Here is a 12,100-nt window from a genome sequence, read left to right as displayed (position 1 = left end):
AACCATTCTATTTTTTTATTTATGATACTGCCCAAGATGCCAAATTTTCAATTGATGTTCAACTGGAAAATCTACTTTACAGTCACAAGAAACTTGGAGCGCAGAAAGTTAGCCAAAATCTATTAAGGACTGTTTATTTTATATGATTATCTATTTTATTTTCAAAAAAGGCTTATACTTCGAAAGCATCATCAATCAAAAGCCTGCTGTAAAATATCAAGTTATTTTTGGAGCAACAATTTACCAGATATCATAAAATCATATTTTCACCGATTTTTTTTAAGAAAAATATTTTAAATTGAAAGGTAACTGGTATGAGTGTAATTTTTAGGTTCAAAATACGTCCTGACGGAAGAACAAATATAGTATATATATGAAAAATAACCTATGCCATCATAGAGTTGTTTATCTAGTCCCCACCTCACATTTACAGTACAATAAAAACACAAACGTTTTATCTTCAGAAGACGTCTCAAAGCGCAATGACAATCATTAAAATTGGCAACACTGTTGTAATGAAATCGAATTTATTTTCAACGTATAATATTCATAATATGTTATTCCAAGGTTTACGATCAAAATATTTGGAGAAAAACGTTTACAATTTGTTGTAGATCGATAAATATACGTACATGATTTTGAAAGTATAGAATTTTTCAATAAAACTACTATTAAGAGTTAAATTTGTACTTAAGAATGCAATTAAAACTCAAGATTTAGTTCTCTATAATACAAATATTGTTTCATAAGTGAACTAAAACAATTTTTAACACGCTTTTAATTTTACTTTTTTGCTGGGACCCATCCTTTTAGGTGTATCAGCAAGTTTGGCCAAAATGAATAAATCACTATAGTGACCTAGTGTCAAAGAATGAGTTTCGGTGGATGGTGCTATGCCACGTGCAATTGTTCTGTGGAAACATGTCTTTCAATGTGATTTTCTTTTTTCGATGATTATATCTGAAGATGATTTGTGGAGTCTTGTTTTTAGTGCTCTGTGATGGCTCCAGCAATTGAATTTGTTTCGCGCGACTCGTTTTTTTATTTCCTGTGTGTGTTAAGCGTGTTGATTCAAAAATTGAACGTGGTTTGTGGATGCTCGGTTCGGGATGGATTACGAACTGCAGTTTTTTGTTTGTCGATTTTTCGTGCGGTGCTTGTATTTTGATGGGCAGTTCTATGTTACGGCACACGCTATTGTTCATCATTAGAGGAGCAATGGATTGCAGAGGAGTTTCAAAAAAGGAATTTGGTGGGTTTGTTCTGATTAGCAGCGCATGATCACAATGCGTAAATATTAATCATTTGTCGGCCAGAACGTCTACCGAACGTATCCAGTGGCACCATCAACATTCCACAACTTCCTGTAACACCTATGAGAGGTCGTAGAGTTCTCTGCATCTTTCTTAAGTAGGTGTTCAATCAATATTCCTTTCTAATCCCCCAGCTTTCACAAGGACGTGGCCAGGACAGTTCTCGATTATTGGAGGATGCGTCAATCTTGTCTAAGAGTTAGAGGTTAGTCCCAAATTTCTGACTTTGGTAACGGACGGGAAGGAGGCAACCCTCATACAATGGTCTAGGACTGTACCACCTACGAATTTGTGCGAAATGCTTAAGGTGAAACAGTTTAGAATCCACTTCTACGATTGCACTGGAACTTCAAGGGCACAAATCTCGTGAAGAAAGCATCCAACAACAATGAACTTTTTATTTTGGCTTCGTGCACTAGCAGAAAGCTTAAAATAAGAAGATCAGAAACGTTTGCCAACTATTTCTCCAGTTTAGTGCCTTTGAAAACGTGAGTAGGGGCACAAGTCGGCCAGTGTAACGGCCATTTTTAGATTCCGAGATGTTTAACCTTAATGCTAATGCTAATAGTGACCTAGTGTCAGAGAATGGTGGAATATTATTGATGTTTTTAAAGTTCTACCTTTAGTAGAGTAGTAAAGGATAACAACATTGTTTATAAAAATTAAAATTATTTTCTTGCGAAAAATAATGCTAAACTTTGACGAACAGTTTTTCTTAGGAGTTTTTGGAAAAACTATTTGGTTCTTCAACCAAAAGCATTTTGCAAGTTTTTCTGTTTTAATAATTTTGTAGAATAATAGTTGAACGCTGCACAGAAAACCGTTTACGATTTAATAAATAAATAAAAAAGATATTGCATAAACAAGGTGTCCACTTTATAAAATGAACAGTCCTTACTATTCGTTTAAAATTATTGCATATCATTTTCAACTTTCAACTTGCTCTGGTTTACCTTACATTTCTCTGTTCAATCGATTTCAAATGATTTTTTTTTTCAATGAGCACTTTTTTCCATCAAAAGTCTTTCAAGTTGGCCATTTCTATAAGGCCTTAACAGACCATAGCAACCTATTCGAGTTCTGCTGACAAACAAGTTTGATTGCACTAAAATTCATCGTTTTCGGCCCTCTTTTTGTGTGACTTTTTGTACGTCATGGAAATTTTCGTTTTGAAGTTTGGAAAAAATGTAAAATTTCTAAGTTATATTTCCAAAGCAGACAAAATTGATTTATGTCTCATAAAAGTCATAATAATTGTAATTTTTATTGGAAGGTATTAAAATTTCTTACAGCCTTTTCAAAACTATTACAAAACTAAAAATTTCAACGTCTTTTTGAGATCTTTTATCAAAGTCTCACAAACACCAACCACTATCGAAAGATTGCAAGTATTTTTTCTTGTTACTAATCAAAGTTTGTTTGACATTATTTGCGCTTTTCACTACGTTTACTAATTGTTGAAGTCCTTATAGAGCACTAAGCTGAAAAGCATGTGCACTAGTCAGTTGTAATCCATCGGGGGGGATTATTTTGATTTTAGCAGCAAATGGAAGGGGAAAGTCTTGGCTTTCTCCAGTTAAAATTTGAGATATGCCTATTTTTTTGTTATAAAGTTGTATGAAAAATACACCGAGGGTTCAGAGCTTTTTTCGTTCTATTCCGGTTTTTCACATAAAACTCTTTTATACAGGATTTTTTTCCAGGAAATTAAATTTCCTTGACTTCTCTGGGCATGCTCAACGCACGGCCACATACGGCCCACAGCTTCAATTTGTGCAGCCCGTGAAGAGGTTGGAGACCCTTCTCATATCTGGTTCTAAAGCTGCTCTACCAACTTGATTATTAAACATTCCCAGGATAAGTACTACAACTTTAAATTCATCAATTTTAGAATTTATTAAAAATGCTTACATTACTGTTTGACCTACCAAAATTTTCTTGATGTAATTTTCAATAAATCAAACGTTTCATTAAAATAAATATGAGTATTAATTGGAATAGACGAAATTGAATTCATATGGGCATTCTTAGTCCGAGTGTAAACATAATTCTAAGAAGAAGAAGAAGAAAATAGAACTCTATTTGCTAATTGGCTGTTTATAGAAGCATGAAGATATTCTATGCCCTGGGTAATAGAGAAAAATCATGCTACTTTTCCCCGAACGCCAGTTCCCTGAATAAAGGGCGAACACGAAATTATTGCGACAACGAAAATGTCATGCCAATTTTCTTATAATTTCTAGAATCAAACCAAAATTTTAGGGTAGTTTTATACATATATTTACTTCAAAAATCAAAAGAAAAGTTAATCGATGGAACCTTGAGTGTAAAATTGAAGGCATTTTTGCTTCCACCAAAGTCTTTACAGTGTCATCCGGTACCCGTCTCTCAGTTTTTTTTTTTTTTTTTTTTTTCATTTTGTTAACATGTCCTTCCCGTCTTTGACTGTCTTCTTGCTTTTCCAAGTTTCTGCTTCATTATTGCCCAGTACTGCTCCACCGGGCGCAGCTCCGGACAGTATGGCGGATTCATGTTCTTTTGAACGAAATGGACAGAATTGGTCTCATATCACTCCAGTAGGTGAATTCCGATGAACAATTTTTTCGAAGAGAAGAAATTTTCTTCCATTACTCACCAACAAGAAAATTTTCTTTTCTTCGAAGAAAATACGCGCCGGAATTTGCCTACAGGACACTTTTAGAATAGTGGCAAATCTGGCCAAAATAGCGGAGCTTCGTCGTGCTGCTGCAAGAACGGCAAAAAGCGCTTCTCGAGGCACTCAGATTTGTAGATCTCGCCATTTACAGTGCCCTTTGTCACGAAAGGCTCACTCCTCAGTCCGCAAGAGCAGATGGCCTGCCAAATGAGATATTTGGAGGTAAACTTCGACACTTTCTTCTTCTTAAATTTGTCATCCACATCGAACTTGCTCTTGCCGGGGAAAAACTCCAACCCTGGAATTTGCTTAAAATCGGCTTTTATATACGTTTCGTCGTCCATCACACAGCAGCCATAATTTGTCAGAATCTTCTCGTAGCACTTCCGTGCCCGAGTTTTAGCCGTCGATTGTTGCCGCTCATCGCGGTTTGGGAAGTTCTGTACCTTGCATGTATGTAGTCCAGCTCTCTTCTTTGCATTTTGGACGTAGCTCTGCGACATGCCGATCTTTTTAGCCAAATTACGGTTTGAGACGTTGGGATTTGCTTAAATCATCCGCTTCACCTTTCCCTCCGTTTTTTTTTGTTCTCCGGTCCCGGTTTTCGTCCAGCTCCTTTGCCGTGGTCCAACGTCAACCGCTACTGGAATCGCTTCAACACTCTGGAGACGGTTGAATGGTGAATGTTCAACATTTTTCCCAACTGCCGGTGTGACAGGTCAGGAAATTCCAGGTGTTTGGAAAGAATTTGTTCTCTCGCGTTGGTTCACCTCCATTTTCGTTGAATCGAAATACGCGACTTCGAGTTCGACAGCATGTAAACAATACACATTAGAAAGTGTGCAAAATTTAGTTGATTTTTACCCAATGGTAGAAAAGTTATGCCCTGTTGAATGTGTCGCAATAATTTCGCGTTCGCCCTTTAACCCGTTTCCCTATTTCCCTGAACGACCCGTTTCACCAAACAATCCGTTTCCCCGAGCAACCCGCTTCTTCGAAAAGTGATGCAGTTCAAAAAGGTCAAGAATAGTGTTATTTAAGAGCGTGGTGTACTGGAAAGATCGATAAGCAATCAAAAGAAGGTGATCAGTCTCAACTAAACACATATTGGCATATATGAGGTTGTCGAAGCAACTCTAAAGCGCCAATTGAACAAAGAAAGGTGCATATAAGATGACCAGTTCGTTTACCACCATGAAATGTATGAAGTTACCGTATTTATGAGTACCAAACTCTTTTCGGGGAAATGGGCTATTCGAAAAAAAAACGGGATATTCGAGGAACTGGCATTCAGGGAACCGACATTCGAGGGAAAGTAGCACAACCGTTACAGGATTTCTGAAGCACTTTAAAATGTCAATTTTTGATAATGCGGAAGAAACGATATTACAATATATGTGGGCTCCGTGGCCGTGCGATTAGTGTTGCAAAAAGTATAGCCGTATCGAGTCAAGGAGTTCGATTCCCGCTTCAGCCCGGAAAACTTTTCACCAGGAATGTATTTCGACTGTGCCACTGGGCGTTGCATGCTAGTCCGCTGTCCAGTGTGGTGCTATCTTCAAAGGGCAAATCGCACACTAGAAGCATTTACATTAAAACAAAAATATCTCTATAGGTTAATTTGTCCACTTTTTCAGATGTAACGAAGGACTATAAAGTAGCCCAAAAGGATTGATATTTCCTGTTTAATTTGAGGTGTTAAAACACCGTAACCATAGCGCTAAACGCACAACTGTTCTGCCTACTGAGTAGCAATACAACGTTTTCCGAGCCAACTAAAGCCTGTCGACGATAAATTTCGAACACTTTTTCAAGGTCGGTTTTGATCGCTGAAACAATTCACTTATATGATAGTTGAAACACTCCACTTAATTTCGTTGTATAAAATGTTTACATACTTGTAACATTCACTGAAATAGGCCTCTGCAAACCATTCTTTTTGTTGAATTATGCGTATTTTTTTTGAATGGTGGGCTGACTCTAGTATGTTCAATATAAATAAAAAGGGAATGGTGCTTGTATGGCACGGAATGGCTTGAGGATAAACTATCGGATTTAGAAAATTGTCTAAAAGTTATGTTCCTGAAATGCTCCGACATGTTTTTGTGTATAAACAGTTCAGGATATTCACCGGGAAATATGAAAACAAGAGTGAGAAGAACTGTAATTTTTTGCGAGACGTTTCGTGGCGTTTTACAACAGCCTCCTTGATGACAAGATGAAGTAGAATCCACTAGTATAGAAATAAAAATGGAATGGTACTTCTATGTCATGAATTTGCTTGAGAACGAACTATCGGATTCAAAAACTTCTCTCATAGTTATGTTCCTGTAGGGCTCCGACGTGTTTCTGAGCATAAAAATCTCAGGAATTCACCGAGAAAGTCAGAAAAACGAAAGTGAATGGAACAGTCATTTTGTAAGGACGGTTTCGTGGTATTTCAACAGCCTACTTGATGGTTGATGGGGGTTACACGTACTTAATAACTGTGGAACTATAACCAGCTAGAAGAAAAAGAAGAATTTATTTGAAAAAGGTCATACCGTTTTGATTCGATTCCCGGACAGCTTCAAATTCCGGACACTCTACTTTGTATGGGAAAGATTTCACTCGAAATGTTTCAAAATGGGTCGTCAAAAAGTTCCCAATTTGAAAGATGATTTTTATAAACATGTTACATAGCAATCCATAAAAATTTACAATGTTCAACTAGTTTTGACGTCTTTCTAACGGATTAGTGCATTTAGTCAATGATTCGACTATTCTAATTGTGTTTTTCATGAGCTGTCCGGAATTCGAATCAATGTGTCCGAAATATGAAGCAAAAGTGTGGTTGTGTCCGGAATAAAAATCATGAAAAGGCCGAACATTTTTGTTGATTAAAGTGAATTGAAGCTGTGGAATCCAAATCTACACCCAGCATTCGAAATTTAAGTGTTTGCAAGGCCTGATTACGCTAAAGTTGTATAGGCAGTTTTGATAGTTTGACAAAATTGATCCCTTATTCATGTTTCAGGTAAATTATCTAACAGTAAGTGTAGGCATATATAATGTCAGGAGCTTGAATAAGTGGATGTGAGGAAAAATGTCATCAGTGTGATTGTAGCTAATCAATGGGTTGACATTCAAAGAATTCAGCCTAAGTATACGATCATTGCTATCAAACCTTTATTCGCATAACCATTATCGATTCACAGCACAACGTTCAGGTACCAGTTTGTCACTCATTCTGTCAACAGTGTGTCAAAACACAAACTTTGCTACAACAGTGTGTCAACTCCTTGCCCCACTATATTCAAAACTGATGAAAAATATTCATATAAGCACTGTTGCTAGAAGTGGTTTCCTTAAGGGTTTTCCCAATTCAACCATTCCCTTCGTAATTCAAACGCTCCGGATGCTAATCCCGAAAGCGCACCGTAGGTCGTATTAGGCACCTGATTATGCAGCTAGGGCACACTTTCGTCAAACCCACACAGCCCCGGACACTGTGAAAATATTATAATTCCATTAATTAACGCCTTTTAAGACGAATAAATTAGCATAACGAACTGGCGAACCGTCAAAACACCACGGCCCAGGACGGATTACGCGTTTTTCCGAGTCGCAATCGTCACCGTCAGCGAGCCCGCCAAAGGTGCTTCGTTTAATGTTCTAGAAAATATGCGTACCGCACATAAAAGGTGAGTGAATTTCGTCATTTCGATCGGCGGTGTAGGGAGGCTATAATGTTCCTTTCTCGATTTGGTACGCTTTCACGCGTCACACAGATCCAACACCTCGCGGTTTATCGTCGTGAGTCGCCTGCCTCTGATTGGGGGTGCGTGTTTGCTTTTCCAGTGCGTATCATTTGAATTTTTGATCAGGTCTCGCGGAAAGTGAGCACTCACCTTAGAAAATCATTTCGGGAAAAGAAAACACATAGGGTAGACGCACCGATTTCGGTAATATTGTTGAGATTACAGTAAGATTCACCGAAATCCGTAAAATGAGCTTAGTGTGTACTATGACTATATTCGACGATATGGCCAAAACAGGTTCTTCAACCCTACCATGACCGGCAAGGTTTTTGTATCTTAGTCGCAAAAAAACAGTGACCGTGAAGCAAACACAAGAACTTCCCGCCCCGGCCGTGGTAGTAATTGCCGTGCTTGTTTGATTTCTTTTTTCGGCTCATGTATAGGGGAGCGCAACCCCCGTGGCGAGGAAATTCTTTTATTAGTAGCGCCATGCGGAGCCATATTAGCGGTTCCGCTGCGACGCCCACGCGTAGCCTCGAACGAATTCCGGGAGGGTCTTTAGAGGGCTCGTTAATACAATTGCTGATTTTCCGCAAAGACCTAGGCAATTGATGCCGCCCAGGCTTGTACGCAGATTTGGTTAACAAATTCGCAATTTAGCACGAATCGCACGCTAGTTTGAATTGGTCCTCGTTTCGGTCAGAGCATGAATAATGGGTCTGTTGGTAGTGAAGAACGACATAAAACCCATTCAACGCGCTTTACGTTTGTAGACCTTCTGAACAAAACGTACACATCTCATTAGGCATCGTGACATTAAAATTTAACCGGTCATGTAAAGTTGGGATGGATTAAGGTGCCCGAAATATGCCCTTCAAGTTCGTCTTGGACGGGGGAAGTTTCTGCCTTTGTTACGCCGAATGTGATTAAAGTAAATTACATTAATATACAGAAAAGCAGTAAAACCAAATCCTACGCAAACAGAGTAAATCCAGCGCATAAAAGTTTCAAGATCTTTTTTATGATTGATTTACTTTAATTAATCATAGTCCTGGCACGCAGAGCAAATAAAGACGGTGCCTTTTGCCACGAGTAGAGCACTGCGCGTATGTAGATTAGGACATGGTTATGCAAATCTGTGTACCCTTTCACGGAGCAAGTGTTTTTTGGGCAAGGATCCGCCGATAAATTTGAGGACGACGACAACGGCTGTGGTGCAAAATTTATTTATAAGAGCCATGAACGCACCACTACCTTCCAGGAACTGTTGATTTTCGGACTTTTCATAAATATTAATTTCTGACCTATGGATCATAAGTATGTTCTTTGAACCAACTTAATGGAGGGGTGTGATTTGGGACAACAATATTTTTACGGTAAAAATATATATGAAAATAAAACAACTCTAAGCGGGAGCAAAAAATGCAAACTTCAGCTTGTTTGGTAAGCAAATTTCCTGTTTATCAGGCGTTAGGATTGGAATTGTTCGACAGAATTTTATTTGATGAGGTCTTCAGGACATTTCACAATTCAATACCCTGATAGCACTACTTCGTTTTCCTTTTCTAGAAACCCTTGCGATTTTACTTGCAGCCTATACAGATTTGTTGTTTGAAGTTGAGTTTGATCAATCGTGTAATGTTCCACACGGATTCTGCAGGACGTATCTCATTAAAGCGTGTATATTAATTAATTTTATGTTTTGAATCCATAAAAAGATAATCAAACTTAGCTCAATTACAAGCCAGCCAACCTTATTCAAAACATTTTCCAGTTACATTTTTTTTTATTTCGATGCCCATCGGGGAGCCATCCAGCATCCCCATAAGGCTTAACGCTAACTAGTTACTTTCAATAGCCGCTAGAAGACAATGATGATCCTCCTAATTGATGACGTACTGCTGCTACCGTTGTCCCACAGAAGATGCCATAAAACGTGACAACAACGCTCGAACGCGGAAACAAAGAACCCTTCTACGAGGAGATCAGAGAAGGGACTCCTGGTCAGCTTCCCGAATCGGAAAAGCGATAAACATTTACGATTTCTTACGCATTTATATCACTTTGTACACCGAAACTGGTTCGTCATTGGAACATTGGTGATGACGACTAAACGTCGGCAGTGATCATCCACGGATCGGCTCCTGATGCTACCGCAACGTTAGTTGTAGGGTAAAGGGGTTCAAAATGCACTCAAGTTTTCTCATGCTCGGCCATTCGCTTTTCGAATCAATATTTTGATCAGAGCCTGTTGTGAAAAAAAAATGAAACAAAATGGTACAATTGTTTTAAGTAATTAAAATTTATGTTTCTGGTATTACCCCAGCCGAAAAAGATCTTGAAAACTTAAAATAAACATCATATTTTAATTTTAAGGTTTCTTGTAGCAAATCCAAACGATTAGTTTCTGTTTTATCTCAGGAAAACTCCAAAATACCTGACATTAGACAGCGCACATAAATTTTGTAGGTCCCCCAAGATGTATCTGAATATCGTCAAAACTAGAGTGTCCATCCCGGGACATCCCGGGACAAAAAATCCCGGGATTTGACAAATTTCGGGACTTCCCGTTTCCCGGGATTTTGTTTCTGACATCCCGGGAATCCCAGGTTTCCCGAAATGTACGTAGAATTTGATGAAAACTACAAAATTTCAATGAAAAACAATGACATTTTTCCTCACAATCAACCTTATTTGATAAAGTAGAAAAGCATAATGAAAAAGAGAATAAACGAGTAATTATTTTCATGAAAAGATCGATTTACCAAGTAAGAAACTTATATTATTTTTATTTGTCTAGTTGCAAAGTTTTAATGCTTTTCGTTTCAACATTAGCGGTTTTTATAAGCCTATGCTGAGGATAACAAATTTGAAAGTACATCTATACTGCCGCAAATCGCAAGTCAGTACCATCTGTAAAAAGTAAGCATTGAAAAAATTGACTGAGAAGTTTTCAATCTCGTTTTCCATTCGAATATTCAAAAAATTCCAGGAGATTGGAACATGTTTCGAACTCAATGAATCTTTCAAAATTTGCATTTCACTCCGTTACCTTTACGAGAAAAATATAATGATGAATAAATAACGATTCATTTTTGTTTTACACGATGCAAAAATCTGCAGTGGGGCTGACATGCGCTTACTTTTCATTATGGGACAATTCGAGGAAGAAACCTAATTTTTATCCTTCAAAAAGTGATTTCTCGTTAGTGCAGCTGAAAGACCATTTAAAGATATAATTAAAACTGATATCAACTCAATTTTGACCAAAATGCAAATGGGACTGACTTGCGGTTCACTGCAGAAAACTTCAGTCAACAATTTTCAGTAATACAATACCTTCAATGATCTCTAATAGTTTCTTTTGTTCTAAAGTTTCTATGAATTTTTAAATATATGAAGCAAATGGCTTTCATAGTATGACTTAAGGTTTTATCATACTTCCTTTCATAATAGTGTTATAGAGAATTTGAAATCATCAATAGCAAACCCGTAATTAGTCAAGCTAATTTTTGATTTTTTTTAGTTTACTTCATCAGAATAAGAAAGCCTTATCTGAAATGTCATTTGCTATAATTAACATATTATTTTAAAAAGTTACATTGCCCGTTTATTTTAGTGAAAAATAAAATTGTACTGTCAAATTTGTACTTCCATTTCAACCGAAATACTAGTTTTATTGAAAATTTGATAAATCCCGGGATCCCGGGATTTCCCGGGATAAGCATAGATTTTTGTCCCGAATCCCGGGACGAGCAAAATGGCCGGGAAATGGACACTCTAGTCAAAACCAAATGACTGATGGTCAATACTAATACAGATTCTGACCACTCAAGAGTTTTTTGAGAACTTGAAAAAATAGAGCAATAATATTGAGAAACAAAAAATTTTTGAATATTTTTTCTGTTGAAAAAATGGCTGGGCATGGTGTACCATTGGTTCCTCGCGTACCGTAAAATCGGGTGTAATTGATCAAAAGGGTGAAATTGATCATCGTATCGCACGATTTTATTTATTCCTAATGGAGCACAAATATCAATGTAACCTGCAGTAAATGAACGTTGTTTGTCGTAGCTATTGTCGAATTGTGTGTTGTGAAGTTTTTTTGTGTTAAAGAATGTTTATTACTATGAAAATAATGTAAAATTTCTAAATCATGTACTGTGCAGTATTGACGAACATCCATGAACTTCTAGTTCTAAACAAGGATTTGAACATGGTATAAACCTGAAAGTTTGTGAGGATGCTTAAGATATATCCCCAAACCAGATTTAAGCACCAAAACTTGTACCAATTAGCTCATATGGTTGAAATAATCAAATTTCTGTTAGATATCATTGAATTGCTTAGCAAATTGCATACATTTAGGCGGTTTTCGCGTAATTCTTGAA

At 37.3% G+C, this 12,100-nt stretch overlaps 1 protein-coding gene across 1 annotated transcript in view; it reads right to left on the bottom strand.

The window, feature by feature from the left end:
- LOC110676949 (paired box pox-neuro protein) overlaps positions 1-12,100 on the bottom strand; it is a 138,325-nt gene that overhangs the window by 75,996 nt on the left and 50,229 nt on the right. The window lies entirely within an intron of this gene.

Source organism: Aedes aegypti, chromosome 2 (genome assembly GCF_002204515.2).
Source record: "Aedes aegypti strain LVP_AGWG chromosome 2, AaegL5.0 Primary Assembly, whole genome shotgun sequence".
Classification (NCBI taxonomy): Eukaryota; Metazoa; Arthropoda; class Insecta; order Diptera; family Culicidae; genus Aedes; species Aedes aegypti.
This window is presented reverse-complemented; position numbering and strand designations above follow the sequence as displayed.